General features: G+C 50.6%; 1 protein-coding gene and 1 pseudogene across 2 annotated transcripts in view; both read left to right on the top strand.

The window, feature by feature from the left end:
• Positions 1-23,691, top strand: part of KLHL32 (kelch like family member 32) — a 945,199-nt gene that overhangs the window by 85,959 nt on the left and 835,549 nt on the right. The window lies entirely within an intron of this gene.
• On the top strand, positions 19,081-19,198 carry LOC144765260 (5S ribosomal RNA; annotated as a pseudogene).

The raw sequence follows: 23,691 nt of genomic DNA, 5'->3' as shown, positions 1-23,691 counted from the left end.
CAATAAATATTGAAATGCCTCTTTGTGTATTTCTTTTGTATTTCTGTGGGTATGCACAAGTGACCGAGTGAAAAGGTTCTAGATTCATTACCACAATTCCTTAGGGAGTCAGGTTTGTCATGTTCTGAGGTTGCCCATTCCATTTGTTACATTGTTAGGTCTAGGGGTACTTATGGTGGCACTGTGAGCCAGCAGGACTATGGGCCAACATATCCTGAGGGGGTGCATATAATCAGCCTGGCATTATTCCAAAGTTTATGTTGTCCAACAAACGCACAGTTCCTACTGAGAAAGTAGAAGCCATACAACACCAGATAGACCCAGACCCTCCCAGAGCTCAGACATAGGAACCAGAACGGGGTTGTCCCGGGCTGAAGCACTTCCCAAAATGTTAGACATCTTTTGCACGCACAGGGCCGGGTCTAGGGGCAATTCCCACATACAGCCAGCCTCATATTAGACCTAGAGAAGGCATCCGACATGCTTACATGGGACTATCTGTTCTTGGTACTGGCCTGTATGGGCGTTGGACAGACTGCTCGCCTACAGCAAACTCCTATATAAAGTCCCAACCTCTCAGATCCACTGTACCACCAAAGTCTTTCTTCAGTGAACTGGATTCCCTTTTGAGCACACTCATCTGGGAAAAGGGTACCGTTGCGTTGGCTGTAGAAAGCTACAGCTCTTGGTAGACAAAGCAGGGCTGAACACCCCCTCGTTTGAGGCTTACTTTTTGGCAGCGCATCAACAGTGGCTTTCGTGGTGGACTGCAGGGCGTTATATAAAAGAATCAAGTGATGAGCAAAAGAATCATACCAGTAGCCATGAGTCGGGGCTTTCTCCTCCCTAAGATCCTACCTCAACCCCCTTGCCATTACAAGTGGCGGTGGCACGCTCATGCATGAGCTGAGTACACCGTCTCATGAGCAGGATTTCTGCGTATGCACCAGCAGTGCCCCTGATCGGCCTCCCCCATTTCTCAGGTTATTATTTGTCCATAGATGAGAGATACTGGATTATCTGATCGCTGCTCACAGTGGGAGAGCCGTTATCCGACGGTCAACCTCTCACCTTTGAACAACTGACAGCGGACCATAATCTACTGCCAGGACAATTCCTACTGTTTGTTATGCAAATATCATTAAAAAGAAATATAGAAAGAAAATGTGTAATGACCTGTTGTAAATACGTGCCATTTAAATGAGAAATTGAGTAGAGAACGTTGTACAAAAAATGTAAAAGATAGATTGTCCAAATACAATTAATGTATGATCACAAAACAAATCTGGAAAAAAGTTAAACAATATATGATGGCATCCACGCTGTCAATGTTTAAGCTCGTGGGGCATAAATTCAGCAGGACTTTCATCATGAGGCAATGGGGGTGGCGGGAGCAGGAATGGAGCTCCAATTTGTATGACTAGTAGCTTGTTCTATAACGAGCTATCTCTCAGAATGGTTATTTTTAGATTGGTTATTTTTAAAATATATGCACATTACAATTCCTGCAAAAGAATTTATTAATTGCAAAATGTAACATACTGGTATAGTAGAAAATGGAGTTTCATCTTCATTGGTCATACAAGCCATAGTTTACTGACTTTAATCTTTTTTCCATGCATGTTAGGAATGTCTTGCTTTGAAGTAATGTACTGCAATGACCACATCAAGATGCGATAAAATACCGGTATGTGAGCTAGAATGAATCCTATCTTCAGTATATAAGAGTTTGCGACTAGTGTCTTTGTTCTTAATATTGGCTAATAATATCATCATTGGGCAGGATTTTTACTGAGAAGTTGGTTATCCTAAAACGTGTTAATCCTGAAAAAGTGTGCTGTACGATATTGAGGTTGTATGCTTCAAGTATGACTGAGAGTTCAGTTTGGAGTGCTGTCCTGACATCCCCTTCTTATTAGTCACTGGAAAGAGACAAAGTGTTCTATTGATTCTGTGAATTGATTGGTAGCCGCTTGGACTGTGTGTGAGGTTTCGAGATTATTGTCTGCATGCAGATGATGATTTTTTTCTTTTTTTCTTTTTGGGATTGGAGAGGGCACCTGAAGAAGGATGTGTTTGTTTTTCTGCTGAAGCACAATTTTACTCTTTTGTGTGCTATAGTCTCTAAGTCCTTTGCTCGCTACCCTCCCTCTTTGTATTCAGCCATTCTCTCTTAAAATACAATACATTCTTCTTCAAGGAATACAATGGTATCTTACATGATTTTGTCCAAGTGATGGGGATATTGTTTTCTATTTGGGGTGGTCGGTGATTGCTGTGCAAAATGCAGGTGGTAGCTTGGTGGTCACTTGCTTTGCAGAGGCATTGGTGTCACCACCTTGCTAGATTTACATTTCTACGGATGTGCTATTATAACACTTCTAGTCTTTCAATTTGGATTCAAAACATTTTGGGATAGAGGCCTTCTTGTTATGAGTGATTAGTTTCCTTCCAACCCTTTTGCTTCTCTTGTAGTGGAGGGCTTAAGCAAATGCAATAGTGTAATTCGGCGTAACATGTAAGAATTAGGTCACAGCTAAAACTAACATGAACGGGCAGTAAATGTTATTTTACGCTCAATCTATAATCCTCAACAACATTTGAATGGCAACTTAACTTCATTGTATCATGAGGTAGAAACCGATTGGTTATCTTATTAACCCTTGGAGGTTTGTGTGGAGACCTTAAGTATCATATGTGCATCTCGGTGGTTCCCGCACGTGCAGCACTCTTAAGTTCCTTTTCATGACTGACTATCTAGGACCTACAAAGCTTCCTAAGGCCGAAAATAAGACACATTTGGTGTGGAAGTACCATCCTCATTTTATGTCTGGCAATGCTCAGTGCTGCTAATCAATTCAATTCAATTCAAGATGTATTCAAGATTTAGAACTCCAATGAGGTCCACATAAAAGGGTACATACAAATGATTACCTAAAATATAATAAAACAAGGAGACGCGCATTAATGGCCATAGCTACATATACAGATTTTTCAATATATAGCAACTTCTGCAATAGAGTGAAGTAGCAGGACATATCCCAAATTGTGCAAAAAGCATTTAAGTAGCAAGCCAATTGATGTGCAAAATACATTTAAAAGTACAATTAAAAGAATTATATATGTACTTGCATGTGCTACATAAGCAGTTAAGTTACATCAGATTCATGTACAGAATAATACAACCTGAAATCCAATTTCAATAGAGCATCAAGTTTTAAAGGTCGTAACAACAACAACAAAACAAGCATTGGCATAGCCAATAGGTCTCGCTTTTGGGACCTTATAAGTATTGAGTTTTGCAGCACAATATCCTTGGTGCAACAACATCAGCTGTTGCATGGATAAACCTTGTACCTTATAAGTGTTCAGCCATGCAACAGTTGATGTTGTTGCACCAAGGATATTGTGCTGCATAACTAAATACTTATAAGCTCCCAAAAGCGAGACCTATTGGCTATGCCAATGCTTGTTTTTTTACCAATGAGAAATGGTAAATGTAGCATTGTTCCACGTGTTAGTGCGTGTTTGAGGCCTCTCGATAGGGTAGTTGTGAACTGTTGCTTTATAAACATTAAATGCTGTGCATTGAAATTGAATGTTTGGACGGCTATAGAGAATGCAAACTGTTGCATTTTCCCCCTTGTAGTGCATGTTTTAATATGTATGAGAGCCCTGGTAATGCGGCTGCCCGCGGCCCCCGCAGGAGGTCACTCAAGAGGGCGGCCCTGTAGTGCCATTGGGCAGCCCACACCCCTCCTGTCATCCCTTTGGGGCAGGGACTCTCGCAGAGTCCCCTCCTTGGCACGGTCAGGGCCGCGTCATGTCCGGTGCGGTAGGCTTGGTGAGGGGTATATATCCCCCCCTCACCATGCCGACGACCTCTTTGTCGTCGCACCGGACATACACGGCCGCTGCTTCGCGGGACACGCCGTCTCGTCACCCCGTCAGGATTTGGGCCTCACAGTGAGTGTTGGTCCATCCAACACCCCTTTCGCTCGCTCCCCCCGCTTTGGTATCGAAGCCGGGCTGGCCAGCCTGCTTGTGCGCAGGCCGCTGTTGGGGGTGCAAATTGCTGCATTTCTTGACCGAGCCTTGGGGTCACTCTGGTGGCCCGGCCCGGGGTGATCTGCAGCCATTAGGAAGTGATGAGAACATAAGGTAGCTGCGTGTCCATCCCCCCCGCCCCGACCATGTCCAGGTCACGGGAGGTCGTGAGAGGCCTCAGCAGGAATGGGCTTGCTGAGCTCGTGTGGCGAGGGAACGTCCGGTTCCATTTTGGGGTTCAGGGGTTGACTGCCCCCGTGCTCCGATTTGGGGCCACCGGGGTGCCAGCAGTTAATTGTCCTACAAAATGATTAGGGCAAAGTAGTCTCATACCTAAACTGTTGAAAATTAGTACGTTTTGGTGAACATTATCTGCGCCATCTTGCCTCTTCCCCTGATGCCACACTTTTTGTCGTGCGCGCCCGCCATTTTCTAAAATGCCCCGATCAGAACGAACCCTTTTGCATGCCGCTGGCCCCTGACATAGCCCTTCGCCTTCACTAAGCCTGCACGCTATCCACCCCCTGCTTGCACCTGCCTTGAGTCATAAACCCCTCTTCGGCGCTGCTCTGCCCCAGGCCCTCATCCTGTTCCCAGCGCGACACCTCCCTGCTTTCCTTTCATGATCTCCGGCCCTTAGATGCAAAACCCTTTTTCCCCGTGTGCCCGTTTTGTCTTCCCCGTTCCCAAGCCGACACCCAGCTCTGCCGATACCATCCTTGCCCCTCCCCGTACAATAGAAAGCTTCCCCCATCAAAGAACCCCCGGGTTGATCAAAGCCCCCACCCCATGAGATCCGATCAAACCCCCCACATTCCGTGAATCGGCGGATTATCCAGCTGCGCGATGCTCATCACCTGTTGTGACTAGGGTGGGGACTTCAACTGTAAATGTGTGTGGGAACGGGCCCAAAGGGGAGTTCCGAGAATGTCTTTTCCGTACATCAAAGCTTTAACATGTATGTGTAATCTACAATAAAGTCATAAATGTGTGTATAAGAGGCCAGGCCTCAGGAATACAGTTAGAGCACCTCAGAACGATACCTTCTGTCCGTTTCGTTGTGTTCTCCTCCGGAGAGAATAAAAACCCTTGTTTCCTGCTTTCCAGTCTCCAGCGCCTGCCTCTTCATTGATTTAAATAACTAGAGGGTCACAGAGGCAATACTGCCGGGCAAATATCGATTGTCCCCGACCCGATTGAACTTTTTACAATTGGCGTCCCAAGCGTGGGGCCCATCAGCGACTCGTGGATCCAGTGGGAGAGGTCCCGACGACAGAGTGAACGACTGCAACGATCGGGAGAGCTCTTGCCCAATAGACCCTCGTCTGGCAGCCGATCATCCGAACTTCACTAGTTCCGAACAGACCTCTCTCGAGTGATCTACGGTCCTGACTGGGAACCATCAGGAGTGCCGTGAGAAATACGAGAAAAAGAGGACGATCGGGCGCTGGATTCGGAAGACAAGAAACTGTCCATGCGGTCCGGGTAAGGTCGTGTTACCACGACAAGTTGCGAAAAATTTGCTTGATTGTTTGTTTGTTCAAAAATACTAGTATTGCTCTGTTTATTTTTATTTGGAGATTCACTGTCTGCAAACGGAGAAACAACAGGCTCTCTCTCTCTTTGCAAACAGTGGAGGATAGGTAGGGTAGCAGCCGTGCTTATTTTTTTCTCCCCCACTCAATAATTGCTTGAAACTGAACTGTTGTTCGCAAACTATTGTTTCCTGGAGATTCCCTGTCTGCAAGCAGGGAAGAGACCACCCTTTTTGCAGATAGTGAAAAGGGTAGGTAACGCAGATCTTTGCGGACCTACTCATTCTCCCCATTGTTATTTATTGGTCGTTTGGTTTTATATTTTTTTTTGATCCATGAGGTATTCACTGCCTGCAAACAACGTTGAATAGAAATATTCTGTACGGTCTTTGCACCTAGTGATAAGATAGGCAGTGCTGACTTTTTAGTCCCTCGTTACGAGCCGTCATGTCTGTCTTCTCCCCACTGATAAATAGCCTGTTTAGTCCGGACCGCGTATTAGAGGTGGACCATATAGCTCCATTAGAAGGCACCCCTAATAAGGACATGTTCATAAACTATGGGTTAGTCACCATAGCCTATAATAAATTATGGCACAGGTATACCGAAGAGAGTCAAGACAAACAGTGGCCATTGGCAGGATCCTTTGACCTTGATAAAATAGGAACGTTAGAAATAGCCCTTCGAAATAATAAGACAACGCCAATTATGCTCGACAGTCTCGGTATGTGGCGCAGAGAGGCTACGAAACGACAGAGAAAAGACGAGGATAAACCAAGTAGGGAAATATACCGACAGGACAACCCCAGGACACCGCTACCCACAACTTATCCCCCGACACTATGCAAAGGACGACCAGACTTAGGGTCAGACCAATGCGCTTTTTGTAGGTATGTCGGACACTGGAAAGCCCAATGCCCGACTCTACTGAGCGTGAGTAAAGGCAAAGGGCCGACAAGAACGACAGACCGACAGTACGAGAAAAGGCGCGAGACAAAGAAGAACCCGACTTACATAGACAGACCAGACAGAACCACCACGTTTGATTATGCCCGATGGCACAGATTTCGCCAGGAAAATCTCAGCGGCATGCTCACGTTCTCCTAGGTCGGGCAATGTCAAGACGGGAACCCAGCCTCGTTTAAAATTCACAGACGGAAAGAGATAATTATGACCAATAACTGTTTTTATATTTGTCTTGGGTCTTTGTATGTCGTACTTGTACTGTCCCCTGTCTGAGTTTGTGTGTATGTAATGTGCAAATCTGCGTCATCCCTCTACACGTGTTTCCGTGTTACTCGACCTCTGTTAGCAGAAACTTAGCATAAAAGCAACCTGGAAAGAAAGAAATGGTAAAACAAAATCCGTAGACCATTAATGAACTTGAACTTTTAATTTAACACAACAAACAAGGAATAATAACGATAAACTGTAGAAAATGAAAGTCTAACAGAACATTCGCCCCCCCCCCCATTCTGGAACCTTCCAAAGTAGGGCAGGGTTACGGCTACGCCCAACCAACGGCAACCCATATAAGGCGAGCCCGGCCGCCAACTCTTGGTCAGGAAATCTTAACGTATGGGGGAGCCGGAGGAGAGGCAGGAGCCCGCAGCCTGGGCATTTGCAGGTAGTCCCGCCACATGTCTCCTTGGCCGGCCGCAACGGGCCTGGAAAGACTAAGGTAGTCCCGCCACATGTCCAGAGGAGAACGAGGCACCTCTTCCTTTTCTCTTCCGTCACAGCCGCAGCAGTCCTGGACGGCGGGATGTCCTGCACGTACCTCCACAACAATTTGTCCAAGTTGGGCTGGGAGGGAGAGGCGACGCGGACGAGCCTCTCCCACCTCCACCGGTAGGAGGTTTCCCAGCCCCCAGCCCGACGCCGAACACCCCCAGTCAGGCGATGGTGCCAATACTTCCACAGCACCGAACGTACAATGGTGGCACCCCAGTACTTGCGCAGCACCGAACGTACAATGGTGGCACCCCAGTACTTGCGCAGCACCGAACGTACAATGGTGGCACTTGGGGAACACCGGATGTGGAGAGGCCTTCATGCGGGGCGATGAAAAGGAGCGGCATGGAGTACACCGGGAGAAGGAGACGAGGCGAACGAGTCTCCCTTGCCCCCAGGTGGGGGCATCACAGCCGCACCCCAGCCGAAAGTCCCGCTTTCACAAAACAGGGACCTCTTCCTTTCACTTCGAAGGGTCTCTTCCACTCTTGCAAACTCGACGAGAGTGGCCCCGGTAGGGCCTCAAAATGGCGTCTGGGTCCGCTGGAAGGTGGGCCCCGGCCACTAGAGTAACTTTGACCAGCAATATAACTCGAACATTTGCCCTCTGGAGCACGAGCCCCCATCTCCGACAGCATCTCCGCAGCCTTGAAGATCCTACAAGGGTCCCCGGCGGAACCTTCGGCCTTTGCAGGTTTCCGGTAAGGGACGGCTGCCTTGATCGCCAACGAAACAATCATGACATTGCCACACCTTCTGTTAGCGTGAATTCTAGAACTGCCGAAAAGGACTCTGGTCCAAACTGCCAGTAATGGAAACATTTCCCCCTGATGCTGCTTCCGGACTGAGCCGGCCCCGCCCAAAATGGCGCTAGTATCAATCGGAACTTACGAACACCTCGTGGTGTTCCTTCGCACTAATATAAACTTGATGTTCTGAGATTTTATATGATCCTTTGTACACTTGGCTAGAAAAGACAAGGAGAACTTACTCGACGAACAGTATGAAAAGATCCCCGTTACAAATGTTGATTACGAATGTACAATGTATTATATTTTTATAACTGATGTAAACCCCATTTACGACGCACACGTACGGTATGCATATAGGAAATCTGATTACAACTGTTATGATTATGCTTCTAAATTATGAAAATATATGCCCCCGAACCCCCAGCCAATTAATAGACGTTTTAGTCTCTTACAAATGAATGAGTAAAACTTTCCGATGTTTTTATTGCTGCAAACGACACCCCCCACTGTACGCACTTTAGCCATTGCCACGACCGGCCAAATACGACCGCACCCTCATAATCCATATGCTGAAATGATTTTGCAAAATAAAGTCTTTGAAACTATGGACGGGTATTGCATGCTTTATTTTAAAAAAATATGGGATGGGTGGGAAAGTTCTTTTCTGTGCACCCTACTCTGCTCTCTCTTTAAGGTTAAAAGAAGATGGTTGCCCAGCCCTGGAGGCGGATCGGATCGACAACACGACACTCCGCCTTCAAGGTACGCGTCTGACTCATGAACTCTTGCGTAGAGGAAGACCTTGACTTCCAAGGATGGGTAAAACGAATGGTGTAAATGAGGGAATGTAAAAGGAGGGTGAAATGAAATAATGTAAATATTATAAAGTACAACGTTCCAAAGTAGCAGGGACCCAAGAACCGAAGAACCTTAGAACGCCACAGCGTTGAAAGAGGTTTAAGGACCCCGATAGTGAGATACATCCTTTGACTAGATACCTCGCACTAGGCACCTCTGGTTTCCTTTTTATGTTTCCCCACACACGCCCTACATGAACACACTACCCCCCCCCCGACTCCAGAAACCATATCCCCGGGGACCCTGCCCCAAGGAGGAAAGACGAGTAAGAGGTAAGTAAAGGACTTATGAATCCATGTATTTGAATGCGCGCGAATGCTGTCTCCCCCACCCCCCCCCCTTTTTTCCTCCTTCTGCAGGTTACACCAGAGATTACAGCCGAGGTGTGGCGAAGATCTGAAGCCTTGCCACGTCTAATACACGAAGCGGACTAGCGCCGCAAGGTGGTGTCTAAGCACGCCTGCAGACTACTCACGTACCGAACAAACCCGAAAAATTAGCACAACCTGATAAAAAGTGATCACCCTTAAACCAGACCGGACGAATGAACCCATGTCACGTATGATGCGAAACTATGAGGGAATGTGTGTATGTGTGACTGAGGCGTTGGCCCAACTGGTCGAAGGACCGAGAATGCGAGAAAGTGCGACAACATGGTACCTCCTTTCTTCTTTCCTTTTTCTCAAGGCACGTCCCCTCTACCCTGTCTAATGCTCAAACTGCATGATTACAAGATTCTAACGCAGACTCGTGAATGCCCTTTACTGTGTAACGCACTAAATAGCCTTTCTTGAATACACTGCCACCCTCTCTGTTGCACGTGTACTATTTAGCCTGCCGTTGCACTCTCTCTCTCTCTCTCCCTCTATTTTTGCACTCCCACTCTTCCGAGTAGGTTAGCCCCGAAATTGGCAGACTGCCACCCCTAGCACCCCACCTAATTGGCTTCAAATACCGTCAGTATTTGCACAAAAACTTGTCTTTAATACAATCACCCTGAGACCGCGTCATTACCTCTCCTTTTCCGCTAGAAGTCAATGAACCCAGGTTGGGCCGTAAGGGAAAGGACAGGTAAAACGACAGAGGTTCCCTAATCTGACCCGAAAATAAGGGAACTACATGTCAACGGCTCCTATAGTATAAGACAAGGACCTCGGAATACGCGACCCTCCCCTCCCCGAATTGTCGCAATACCCAAACCGGAAAAATGACCACCCCCGTTACCTCCCCTGTATATGTCCCTGGTTGTTTCCCATAAAACCCCTGTCCTTCCTAATTAAGTAATCGGGCTGTAAAATGTTACGTAGGACCCAGAATGATGTTTTACAAGGTTAACAGACTAGTTCAAGGTAAAGAAATCATCGAAATGAACCCCGCAGTAGTTGCAAAACAGGATGCACCGATAGAAAGGAAATGTTTAGCCATGTTCGTCTCTCAGCAAAATACCTGTGTAGTACCATGTTGACGACTCACTGCACCCTTTTGTAAATGTAAAACTCTAGAGAACGGCATATCTTCGCCAGATTTGTCTCACAAGGGTGGGTTACCATCAGATGAACTGCCATGCCTGTAATAAATAATTATGAAGGAAAGTCATAGTAAATCCAACAGAACCCGTCACCGGTCATTCATATGCCAGTTGTGAACACTAAAATAACGGGCATTTTTCATTCTTTGCCTGGAGCTGGGAGAGAAATAGACTTTTTGATTATCTTCATCTGCAAATTTTCTAAAGACTGTCTTTTCAAACTTGTTTAAGGGTACCGCTGTTGGAGGAGAAAAGGACCGGATGTGGGAGCACGAGGCCCGACTGCAGACTAAGGAACACCTGCGACATTAGCCAAGGCGAGACCACGACTGAAAAGAGCTGCAGGACGAGGCACTGTTTTCGACAACATGAGAAGAAAGGGTCGACCTGATGCCCCTGCTCGATGTCCAATGCCTGTCGACAAGTCCCCGCTCTCTGAATCACGCCCGCCTATTTGAAGTCTCTCGTTCCCCTAGTTTGTTCCTAATTTGGCCTTGCTCCATCCCCCTTTCCCTCTGACCTACCCTATGGACTGTTTTGTACGCTCTTCTTCCATCCGAACTTTCTGACAATCACCTCAAAGGACACAGGGCGAAAAGGACCTTTCCGACCAGAAACGCGAGGAAAGGGTCGTGCCCTGCAACGCAGAACTTAGAACAGAGCTGGACTTGTAGCTCCACCGCCGGTGCTCAACAGCGCCAACGAAAGACCACAAAGAACAATGAGAACTCGTAAAACTTCGAACATTTGATATCCTCAATCACCGTTTTTTTATGCCTCATTTCTCTCCCAGCCGCCATTGTATTGATCCTGCTCCAATCCGAATCTGAAATATGTATTAACCTGCCAGTTCACGTTATGATATGTACTTGCTGCTCGCCGTTTTTGTATTACATTCCTATGACTTTCCTGCTGAACAAGTTTATCAAAGTTTATCAAATAGGCCCGCCTCCTGAAAACTAGAAAAGTTAAAATGTATCGTTTACAACTCTTTTTATCTAGGGTTCCTACCATTTTCCTTCTCATGCCCACCACAATAGAACCGAGTAGAAAATGAACCAGCAAGATGTCTTGAATATGTTAAAGGGAGGACTGTTGAAAATTAGTACGTTTTGGTGAACATTATCTGCGCCATCTTGCCTCTTCCCCTGATGCCACACTTTTTGTCGTGCGCGCCCGCCATTTTCTAAAATGCCCCGATCAGAACGAACCCTTTTGCATGCCGCTGGCCCCTGACATAGCCCTTCGCCTTCACTAAGCCTGCACGCTATCCACCCCCTGCTTGCACCTGCCTTGAGTCATAAACCCCTCTTCGGCGCTGCTCTGCCCCAGGCCCTCATCCTGTTCCCAGCGCGACACCTCCCTGCTTTCCTTTCATGATCTCCGGCCCTTAGATGCAAAACCCTTTTTCCCCGTGTGCCCGTTTTGTCTTCCCCGTTCCCAAGCCGACACCCAGCTCTGCCGATACCATCCTTGCCCCTCCCCGTACAATAGAAAGCTTCCCCCATCAAAGAACCCCCGGGTTGATCAAAGCCCCCACCCCATGAGATCCGATCAAACCCCCCACATTCCGTGAATCGGCGGATTATCCAGCTGCGCGATGCTCATCACCTGTTGTGACTAGGGTGGGGACTTCAACTGTAAATGTGTGTGGGAACGGGCCCAAAGGGGAGTTCCGAGAATGTCTTTTCCGTACATCAAAGCTTTAACATGTATGTGTAATCTACAATAAAGTCATAAATGTGTGTATAAGAGGCCAGGCCTCAGGAATACAGTTAGAGCACCTCAGAACGATACCTTCTGTCCGTTTCGTTGTGTTCTCCTCCGGAGAGAATAAAAACCCTTGTTTCCTGCTTTCCAGTCTCCAGCGCCTGCCTCTTCATTGATTTAAATAACTAGAGGGTCACAGAGGCAATACTGCCGGGCAAATATCGATTGTCCCCGACCCGATTGAACTTTTTACACTAAACCCCACCACCCCACAACCCATAAACCCTACCACCCCACAACCTATCGCCCGCACGATGCACGGTTGAGGGAAGCCCTTAGAGGGTGTAGCCGGACGCGGGGGTTACTCGTGTTGGCGAAGGGGGACCACGCAGGCTTGTTTAAGGTGCGCGCAGGTGAGAGCTGTGTCACGGTCGGTTCGGGACGGGAGCACCATACGTGGGGTTGGCTCACCTTGGTGGGAGCATTTCTCAGCTCTCGGATGTGGCTGGCGTGAGTGCGGGGGCCGCACTGCTCTGGGTCACCCAAGTAGATTGGCGCACGCACGCCGAGAACCACGCACCCCAAAACACCCCCCACCCCCCGGATCGGGCAAAATGGCGGCCGTACAATGTTGAAGGCAGGGCAGGCACGAACCCAAGCGCGGGGTCGCAAGCCTGCATCTCGGGCGGGGGGAGGTTGCCGGGAGCAATGCGCCCGGTGTTCGGATTTCTTCAGTATCGCCGGGAAGCCGCCGATTAGGAACCAGGTGCTGCAGTGCAAGCCTCCTGGCGACACCATTATCAGCATGCGGGTCCACAAGCCATTGCCTGCCAGGCAGCGGCCTGTTGCGAGGATTACGCGGGTACCCAGAGCAATCGCAAGAGGTGCGGGGCAGCGGAACGGGGGGTATGGCGTCTGTAGTGTCTATGTTTAGGCCTAGGAAGAAGGCACAGACTACACGTTGCTTATACTTGGTGGCCAGCTCTGTCTCTGGTCCTGCTCAGTGCTCCGGGCTATTTATTTAATTCCTTGCGTGCCCTCCATGTGGACGTAGGGCTGGTCCACTCTACCCACGCACAGAGGGTGGGGCTATGGATCATCCCCTGAGACCCCCGTGACATGGTCGGGCCTGGTTCGGGCAACACTACATTCCTCCTTTACCCAGAAATGCAAAATAACAAACATCAAACATAGTAGCAAACATCTTAGAGTCTCAAACACAGTCTCTGTGAGTTGCATGAACAAATAGGAACAGTCTTACTTGGTCTAGGCAGAGGTACAGCCCGTTCTCACTTCAGCAGTCGACAGTGGGCCACAAAGTCTCAGTACCTCTGGGATGGCTTCGGACAAGGGCGTAGATGGTATCTGCTTTGGCTGCGCCCGTCTGGAGGGGTTTGAAACATGTCCTCAGAGCAGTCGGTATCAGCTACGCTTGGGCCGCTCTGTGTTCCTTGCGACAAAAGATCTCCTTGGGTTTGCGTGGCCGAGTCGTCTCCTGTACTTTCTGTTCCGCGTGTGGTCCCTTCTTCTATAGCTTCTCGTGGACCTTGTGATGACGCTGGGCGGTGTTCTCCTGGCTCGGGGAGTTCTTCCTCGACTCCACTTAGGACTCTCTTAAAGAATGATACATTCCTTGTGACCTCTTCTCCGCCCCTGGCCGCCGTGATCAGGGTACCTTTGATGTTGGCAACAGTCAAAGGGTCTAGCTCGAACGATAGGCGGAACTTTCCACCTGGATGGCGGTCCTTCACTAGTACTCCGTCACCAATTTGGATTGGGCTGTCGGCGGCTCTCCTCTTCCGGGATGCTTCCCGATTGGTCTTCGTTCTCTGTTCCATGGATCGGTTAGGCGGGGTTGGTGAGGATGCCCACGTGCGGGGGAGTGGGATAGTATCCATAACTGCCCTGCCAAAACAAAGGCGGCTTGGAGGAACTCCTGTGGTGCAGTGGGGCGTCAGCCTGTATTCGCATAGGAATTGGTAGAGGGCTAGCTCCAGGCCCTGGCCGTCTGCTAGTGCGATCTGAATAGTCTTGTTCAAAGTCCTCATTAGCCTCTCAACCTCCCCGTTAGCTTGGGGCCATCTTGGGGTTATGCGTCGGTGTTTGATACGGTGGGACAGCAGGTACTCCGCCAGCTCAGCGCAATTGAAGGGTGGACCGTTGTCTGTGCGCAGCTCCCCAATCAGGCCATGGGTGGCGATTATCTTTTCCAGCTTGGGAATGACTTTGAATGCCGCAGGATCTCCACTTCGGGGTATCGTGAAAAGTCGTCCATTACCACAAACATGTATTTCCCCCCGGGGAGGCTGCCGAAATCCGCACTGGCTCGCGCCCAAGGAGACGTCGGTCCTTCCTCGGTGATCACAGGCGCCGGAGGGTTGGGCAGGCTGGTTGCCAAACATACAGGACATCGCTGGACGATTTCTTCCAACAACTTTGTCAAGGCCTGGGAACCAGAGTTTGCTCTGAAGACAGTTTTTACACTATAAGATGCCTTGGTGCGCACCGTGCGCCAGGAGGGCTGCCTGTTGGGTGAGACAGTCGGGTAGCACCAGGCGGGGGCCTCTCAGGAGACATCCCTCCGGAGACACAGCCAGTTCGTTTCGAACTTGGTGGAGCGCCTTCAGCGTTGCCTGGGCCCCTGGCGTGTGGAAGGATGCCAGGCTTTGGAGTGGCTTTCAGTTGCCCGATGCGAGGGCCTGAATGGCAATCTGCAGGCAGTCGTCATCTTTGCTGGCTCGCGCCACTTCATCCAGAGAAATCGGCAGTGGCCTTGATCTTTCCACGATCATCCTGATGTACTCCTCCGTAGCCGCGGCTTCTGCTGCTTCTGAATCGGTAACTGGGCGGGAATGTCTTGACAGGAAGTCTGCAGGGTTTCGGGTGCCAGGTCGATATTCAACGGTGAACTGGAATTGCTGTAACTGGAGCACCCACTTTTCGATCCGAGGAGGAGGACGGGAAGAGGACCCCTGGAAGAGTGGGACCAAAGGCTTGTGGTCAGTGATTGCCACAAAAGGGTGTCCATACAAGTAGATGTGGAAATGCCGACACCCCCACAGGATGGCGATGGCTTCCCTTTCAATCTGTGAATATCGCTGTTCAGTTGGTGTGAGGGTTCAGCTTGCATACGCGATAGGGGCCCACTCTCCACATGCTGGTTGCTGGGTTAACACTGCTCCCAGGCCTGTCGGGCTGGCATCCACCACGAGTTGTGATCCGTTCCGGGGATCGAAGTAGGCCAGAGTTGTGTCCGCCGAGAGTGCAGCCTTGGTTTTCTGGAATGACTCTTGTTGTTCTGGGCCCCACTCCCAGGAGGCAGTGGACTTAGTGAGGTCGCGAAGGGGGCCGGTGAGGTCGGATAGGTCTTTGATGAACCGCCCGCAGAATGTGACCATTCCGAGGAAGCTGCGGACGGCCGTCACTGATGTCGGGGCGGGAGCCTCGTGGATGTCCTTGACCTTCTCCGGATCCGGTCCAATTCCCTGATCAGAAAACCGATAGCCAAAGAAGCTAATGTCCTTACGCAGGAAATCGCACTTTTCTCGGTGGAGAGTTAGGCCTCGCTCCTGGAGTCTGGTAAATACTGCCTGGAGGCGTCGGACGTGTTCCTCAAGGGTGGGTGCGTGAACCAGGATGTCGTCACTTACGTTCAGGACGCCGTCTAGCCCTTGCAGGACATTCTGGATGATGTTTTGGAACACCTCCGCTGCGCTTGATATACCAAAATTGAGTCGGGTATATCGCCATAGTCCGGCGTGGGTGGAGAAGGTGGTAATCGGGTGTGAATCCGGGTGTAACGGGATTTGGTGGTACCCAGACCTCAGGTCCATCTTGGAGAACCACTTCGAACCAGACAACTCCCCAATGATGTCATCTATTGTTGGTGTCAGATGGCGCTCACGCTTGATAGCGAGGTTGGGGATGTGCATGTCCACGCAGATTCGCACGGCGTCTGGCTGTTTCGGTTTCCTGGCTACCACAATGGGCGGTACCCATGGAGTGGGGCCGCTTACCCTCTCGATGATTCCAGCCCGCTCAAGCAGGCGCAGTTCCGCTTCTACCTTGGGTCGTAGGTGGAACGCGATGCGTCGGTGTCGGAGGGCTACCGGGGCAATTGACTTATCTATGTGGAGGTGGATGGCGGGTCCCTAAACAACCGATTCCTTCAAACAGCGATGGGTGTTCACGCATCATATGGTCAATGCTGTGGGCTTGGACTGTGAACGCAAAATGGATTAATCCGAGGTCTTCGGCTGTTCTGCAACCAAGCAGGAATCCAGATCCTTCTTGCGACACATAGATTTTGGTTTGTAGGCGAGTAGAGTCATGGGACAGCTCGGTCCGGAACATTCCGCAGAGGCGTAGCAGGCGACTGGTGCCGTAGGCGTATATTTGCACTCTCGTCGGATGGAGAGCAGATGCGTTCTCTAGTGTCCGGTATACACTGGCTGCCATCAGATTGATTGTCGCACCTGTGTCAATCAAAGTTGCCATTGCTTGGTCCTGCACGTTAACAGTGCACATGGGTGCTGCCGACGGTGTAGCTGCCAGGGTGTTAAGCATTCGCACGACATGAATGGAGGCAGTGTCCGCTTCGTCGTCGTCCATGTCACTGCTGGTCGGGGTGTTGGGTAGTGGTTCCAGTTGTCTTACCCTTCTGGGCGGGCCACCTTGCTTCTTCTTTGGCGTCGACAGACACACGCTTGCGAAGTGATTGGCTTTTCCGCATGCGCTGGCGATTTTGCACTGTGCCAGGCACACTCCACTGTGAGGTGTCGCACCTCCGCACCACGCGCAGGAGCGGCCGTGGGAGGACTGAGCCAGTCTTGGTTTTCCGGGGTTGTTACGTGCGGTTCTCGGTGGCTTCGGTCTTGAGGGCGCACACTGGCTTCGTCTTGATTGCGACCGCCGGCTTTGGCTCCATGTGCGCGGCTCTGGCCTTGGATAGCTCCTTGGATCGCCCTAGAGCGAGGATGCCGCGCATGGGTATATTGTCCGCTTCCAAAATCCTCTCGCGCAGCTTCGAAGACGCGCAGCCCTGGATGAATTGGGCGCGGATCTCGTCGTCAACATCGGGAAGAGTGCACGTGCTGGCTAGCTTCTTCAATCTTGCGTATAAGACGTCTACCGACTCTTCCGGGAGCTGGCGATCCTGGCGGAGCAAAAACCTTTCATAGTCAGCGCTGGCGAAGGGTTCAAAATACGCCGTGATTGCGTCGCGCATCATGGTGTGTGTTCTGGGTGGGCCACCCTCCACCACGTCTTTCGATATGTCGTGGATCGCCTCTCCTCCGAGGTGCAGCAGCATGGCATGCTGCCGATCATCCGCGACTTCTGCCGCCACGAAATAGTTCTCTAGACGTTCCACCCATTTCTTCCACCGCGCAGCTTGCCACGGCGGTGTGCCGGTGACTGTGAACGGTTCCAGGGGGGGCACGGTGGCCATGGCTGTCAAGGACGGGAGCAGGCAGCAGGGGCCATAACTTCAGCTCACCAGGAGGGCCACACCAGTCTTGCAGGCGCTGTCCGCAGGTTATCTGGGCGGGCAGGGAGCCAGGAACCCTCTTGCAAGCAGGAGGAGCGAGCAGAGGCCCAGAACGGACAAAACAGCGTCTCACGCGAGATGCGTGAGCATTGGCCGTAGCGTTGCACGCGAAATGTATGAGGGATGGCGCGCCCAGCGCATGCAGCGTAGCTGGCTGCGTGGCGTCGTGTGCTCCTGCAGAGGAGGAAGCAGCCGGCTGTGGAGAAGGCAGCAGCTCGGCTGGGGGTGAGCGCCAGGCGGGAGGAGCATCCGGAGCGCCGGGTCACTTGCGCGCTCACCTTGGGAGATCGCGGCACCACCGCCAGGTAGGAGAGGCGGGGCCGCGGCTGTGGGGGCACACCAGTGTGTCCGGAGCGCCAAAGGAGGTGGCGGCGAGTCAAGGAATGGCGTGGGGCAGCTGAGGCCGCACACGAGGTAGGATCTGGCACCAGAGGGGGGGAGGCCACAGGAGCTACAGCCGTCCGCTCCTTGGGCAAGAGTGCGATGGTGCCACAGCACGCGATGGGGTGGCGAGACCACCTCGTCGCCAATGTAGTGTCTATGTTTAGGCCTAGGAAGAAGGCACAGACTACACGTTGCTTATACTTGGTGGCCAGCTCTGTCTCTGGTCCCACCCAGTGCTCTGGGCTATTTATTTAATTCCTTGCGTGCCCTCCGTGTGGACGTAGGGCTGGTCCACTCTACCCACGCACAGGGGGTGGGGCTATGGAACATCCCCTGAGACCCCCGTGACATGGTCGGGCCTGGTTCGGGCAACACTACATTGTCCGCCGGGCTCGTGACCACTTTGCGCATGTTCTTTGGTTCTCCGAAAGCCGAAATGTTATTTCAAATGGCATTTGACCTCGTGTGCGTCCGCCAGTGGATCGGAGGGCTCCGCGGGCAGGTTGCACTCATTCCAGATCTGCGTGGCCTTCCGAGGGCTCGGTCTGGCATGACTTCCCTGCGGATCCAGGGGAGGGGCACGGGGGTGGCTACCTGTGCTCTTACCAACGGCAGGGGGTACAGTTCATTAGGCCTTTCACCAGTCGGGGGGACAAGACTGCCAGGGCCCCGATTTTGAGTGGCAGCAGTTGTGGGCCGGGAGCTGCGGCCGCCGGAGTGTGTTTGTCCCAGTTGCGGGGGACAAGAGAGCTGCACTTCTGGGCCCACGGCCTGATGAGTTTTGAATCACCTGGCTTTGTTGAATGCCTTGTGCGACTGCTAGTGGGGGAACCTGTTACTTAGTAAAGGGATGCCAGAACACAATGGTATATTATTACAGAGTTTCCTGTAAGATATTCTAGGACATTCGAAAAGCGTCCCCGCTTTTTTGCGATTGATTCCTTCTTTCACCAACACTGTTCAGACGGATAGTGAGGGGGCCCGTGCGATGGCCATACCACCCTTAATGAGCCCGATCTTGTCCGTTCTCGGAAGCAAGCAGGGTTGGGCCTGGTTAGTACTTGGATGGGAGACCACCTGGGAATACCAGGTGCTGTAGGCATTACCAAAAGGGTTTTTTCCTTGACGTTCATTTTGCCCTGTTAATTGTAAACTTTGTTTTATCTGGTTCGCATACCGGGTGGCTGTATAGCCTATGAATGATCGGGACAACAACGGGAGGATCATGTACTAACGCACCTATTGTTTATCCAGGTATTCACAGAAGGAAATGAGGTTTACCCCATCGTCCGGCAGAATGATGAGGAGGTCGTGTAACCTTTGTGCGGTGCAGATGTGTTCAGCCAGTATCCGGACGGCACCCCCCCCCCCCCTTTCTCTGGGCTAACCAAAGGGTGCATCCAATCTGCCTCAAGACCCAAAAGGGATAATCCAAAGCAGGGGTCCCTTTGATGTTATTAAAACACATGCTAGCGGTTTTATGGGGTGATGCAGTGACAAAGAACGATGAGGGTGACTGCTATGGAAATGTACTGGATATTTACGGCTCAAGCCAGGCAGGGTGCTTACTGAGTGATGCCGTGGCCAATTTAGCCTTGCTTAGTGAAATACTGCTCGCGTATTCACTTATTAGATGGCGTGCATTAAACCCTGCGGGTGGTAAAGCGCCTGTATTCTTTGAGGGATAATTTTCACGAGCAGACCCGTGTACGAGTTTCCAATTCGATGTCCTCTATTGCTCCTTTAGCGGACGCTGCCGCAGCAAGCAGTTTCACAAAAGGCTCACAGCCTATGACGTGGGCGCAACATTGCGAGAAGGAGGCATGGGGGTATGGGATTGCCTGCCTCAGTTGTGGTCAGGTGTTCATTGGTGGGGGGCTTGGATAGCAGCACTTGGCCCTAGCACTGTGTTTAGCTGCTGCACTCCTGGCTTTCCTTCCGCCAGTGCCAACCTATCCTCCCCCCAGTAAGCCTCTGTTTTCCGCAAAATGGGGTCTGTTAAAATAACTATGTCCAGGCCCCTGCACAAGCAGTGTTCCATGACGGATCGGTGTCTAAGAGTTCGATCCTGTGCCCCCACAAGTTCTTTGGTACGGAGCGGTTGGATGAGTGCCCACACCCCCTTTCACGGTGGGGGGGGGAGGGGCGGATGCCGCGTGATGGATCTTGCCGCCCACCCCCCTTTTTTAATACGTGGTGGTAAAGGATTAAAAAGGCAGTGAGGGTGGGGGCATGCATACCGAGAAGCAAGGCCATGTTTCTGCCAGGGGCGTGCTCTTTTCACTTTTTACTTAAAGTTTTATATTTATTAATAAAGTTTTATATAGTGCAAGCTTGACCCGTAGGTGGTAATCTGGGGCCATGAGGATCGGTATCTACAGATATCCGAGATCCATCCATTAGCAAAAGAAGCAGACTGGTCGTGTGTTAATCCAAACAGGCAGTCACTATCCCGTGGATAGGACCCTTCACCACAATATGAGGCTGCTTGCACTTTCAAACTACCAATTTTATTGCTGCTGTCTGTTCTCTGCCCCCACTTACTGCCTTGCACCCACGCATAGGTTACAAGCATAGCGGACACCTTCTGATGTCATTGCGGGTGCATAGTAACATAATAATGAGCAGTAAATATCTGGGGAACAATTTGTGTGTTTTGGGCTCTTTGCCCTTGTGGGTCTGGTCCTGATAGTGTCCGTGCGTCTTAACGCTGCGCGAGGGCACACAGAGGAGCTGCCATAGCCGGTAGGCAAGAATTGACAGCTAGAACATTCATCTGCTTGTAAGGCACAGGGGTAGAATTTCAGTGTCCCTCCAGGCTGTTTCACAAGGTTATGGCTCTTTTAAATCGTGTAGGTGTGCGGAAGGAGCGAAAAGGGTTTTGACTGTAAAGTCAGCGTATTGGAAACAGAACAGTGATTAATGGGGGATGGAACATACGGCTCACCTGCCCCTCCCCTGTTTTGGGCTCCTTTTCTCCAGACATTCTCATAGTGCACCGTCTCTAATTGTTCCCTAATTGAGACAACAGCATATGCATCTCTAAAAGTTGTGACTTTAGCTGTGGGCACACACTGCGGTAGCCTTTCCTTAGGTTCGGTAAATGGGATCTATGGCTTGGGTTTGGTCTCCCTTTGCGGCCAACCGCCAGCTCAATGTTGGGAAAGTACATTTTACACTTGTTGCTGTGCTTAGAGGCGTGGTTGGTGGTGCATCGTGGAATGAGAGGTTGATTTGGGAATGGTCTCAATTCGCACAAATCAAACATTTTATAAAGATGAGTACGGTGGTCAGGGCACACCAGGCAGCCGTCAATTGTTATTCACACAGATGATTACATTTGGTTCCTATATAGAAATGTTGTACCTTTGAGTTTTGTAGTTGGCAGTTGCTACATTCAAACTGCGGGTTCATTGCAGATCATGGTTTGGTCCTGCACATTACCGCAGTAAGGCATTCTAATTCTCCTGCTCACTGCCTGGATCCTTGGGTTGCCCAGCCATGGTTGCCCCCCCCCTTAGCAGCAGCACAGAAGAATAAACCCATGGCTAGGCATGACAATTATCAGATTTCCTATTTGAACAGGTGGACCGTTAAGAGTTATTGATGTGTTTTGGGGACCTCTTACATAGGAAGGGAGACAAAGTACCTGTCATCGACAAGTTCTGATGGATTAGGGAATGGCGAATGCTTGGTCTGATCACATTGGCAAGTGATTCACGCATGGCTGAGCTTAGTATTGCCACCCTGCAGGGGCGTTGCTAAATAGAGTGAGGCAGTGGATAGGGTGCAAGGATTGCGCGCAGAGATGGGTCCTCGCATCACTATTACTCTTAAACGTGGTCAGGCCAGGGAATGGCGGCATGCCCTGTTTGCTGGGGGGGGTTGTGGGTGGCAGCGGTGCGAGGTTTGTCCCAAGCTTGCACATGCTGTTTTCACATAGTTTGGGGCAGGTTAGAATACATGGGGATGAGGTGCCTTCTGGGTCATTATGAACAAGTAGAGCTTGTCAGGATTGAGAGTCAAAGGGATTGCAACGAAAGCCGGGTAATGTTAGCGTTCACCCACATCAAGCCGATTGTTTAAGGTCACCTTGGTCCGCATTTACACAGCCCAGCAGTAGGTCTGGTGGTTAGTATAACATCGGTGCATTGCGACGCAGTGCCGGCTGCACAAGCCAAGGGTGAGCTTGCTATTTATTGAAGGGAGGCATTTAATGCATTGTTCAGCACCGAAAGGTGACAGTCCCACCATTTCAGAAGAGAAGAACTTTCAATATGCTACGCAGCGAGGCCAGAATTGTGGCTTCAGGTATCTGATACAAGTAACAAGCATTGTTAAGCCATGGGTACGGGCCAGCCAGCCAGCAGCACACTAAGCTTAGCACCAATCCCAAGCCTAGGCATTTATTGGGGCACCTGCTGGCACCAGATAGACACAGGTCCAGATATTCACGGGGGGCCATTCTTCTGCTTCCAGGGGCAGGTTACTGGTGGCTTTAGCCAGAGCAGTAGGTGGGTGGTGTAGTTGTCATCTAACGAGTGTGCAGCAGTGTACAAAAGTTTGGTAAACACTACGTTTGAGCCATATGGCGACAGGGTAATATTGTCCATTAGGCAGTCAAATGTTCAGGAAAGGGCAGGTATTTGCAATGAATGTTCCTCTCTGGTTCCCACAGACTTGTCTGCCCCTGGGGGATCCTTCTAGAGGTCACAACCTGAGACTTGAAGGGGCATCCTCTGCTCCGATGTCCCAAATACTTTGATAGGCGAAGCGGGGGGAGGTGTACCATGAAGGGCCTGATCACTTCTTGGGTTTTCCCTCAGTTATGGGGTCAAACTATGTAGGAGCATTAAGTCTACAGTCCTTGGGAAGCATCCAGCTTTCTTCCTTCCATGTAAGGACATTTAGCGATAGATAAGTATCAGCAAGTGGGTAAAAGACACCAGCTCCTCAGCAACATCGTGCCCTGGGGGTGCTCACGCTGCACAGGCAGAGCTTCAACCACAAGGTACCGAGTAGCAACAACTAGTAAATAGGTTTAAGAGGTGTCTCTGGCCTTCCAGCGGTGTGAGGCCATGGTCAGTGGAGGTACGCCCAGTGAGATTTGGATGCTTCCTAGGTTCTCATGACCAATGCAGTTTGTGGTATCTCCTAGCGGATCCACTGGAAGTGTACTGCAGCTAGCATGAAACTGGCTGTGCGGGTGTGCAAAACGTTGGTACACTTGGAGTTAGAGCCATACGGCGACAGGGTATTTTAGACCAGGGGCATTCCCATTATCCGTGGAATTTAAGGTAGTTGCACATAAGGTTTCCCTCGGGTTCCATCACACTGGGCCGCCACCCTGGGTGATCCTTCCATGGGCTTGAACCGAGACTGTAGGGGCAGATTCTGCGACTGGTGTCCCAAAGATGAGGTTGTTTGGGGCAAACTGAGTGTAGGACTATGTTCTAAGGCCTTGGGTCCGTCCAGCGTTCCTCCAATCCAAGTAGGGCGTTTAGTGATACACAGTACCAGCGAGTGGGTAACATATACCGTCTATTCAGCGACAGCGGACCCCGGGGGCACGCGCGCTTCACAATCTCAGAGCTG

Source organism: Lissotriton helveticus, chromosome 6 (genome assembly GCF_964261635.1).
Source record: "Lissotriton helveticus chromosome 6, aLisHel1.1, whole genome shotgun sequence".
Taxonomy (NCBI): Eukaryota; Metazoa; Chordata; class Amphibia; order Caudata; family Salamandridae; genus Lissotriton; species Lissotriton helveticus.
The sequence above is the reverse complement of the archived record's forward strand: the minus strand, read 5'-3'. Positions and strand labels throughout refer to the sequence as shown.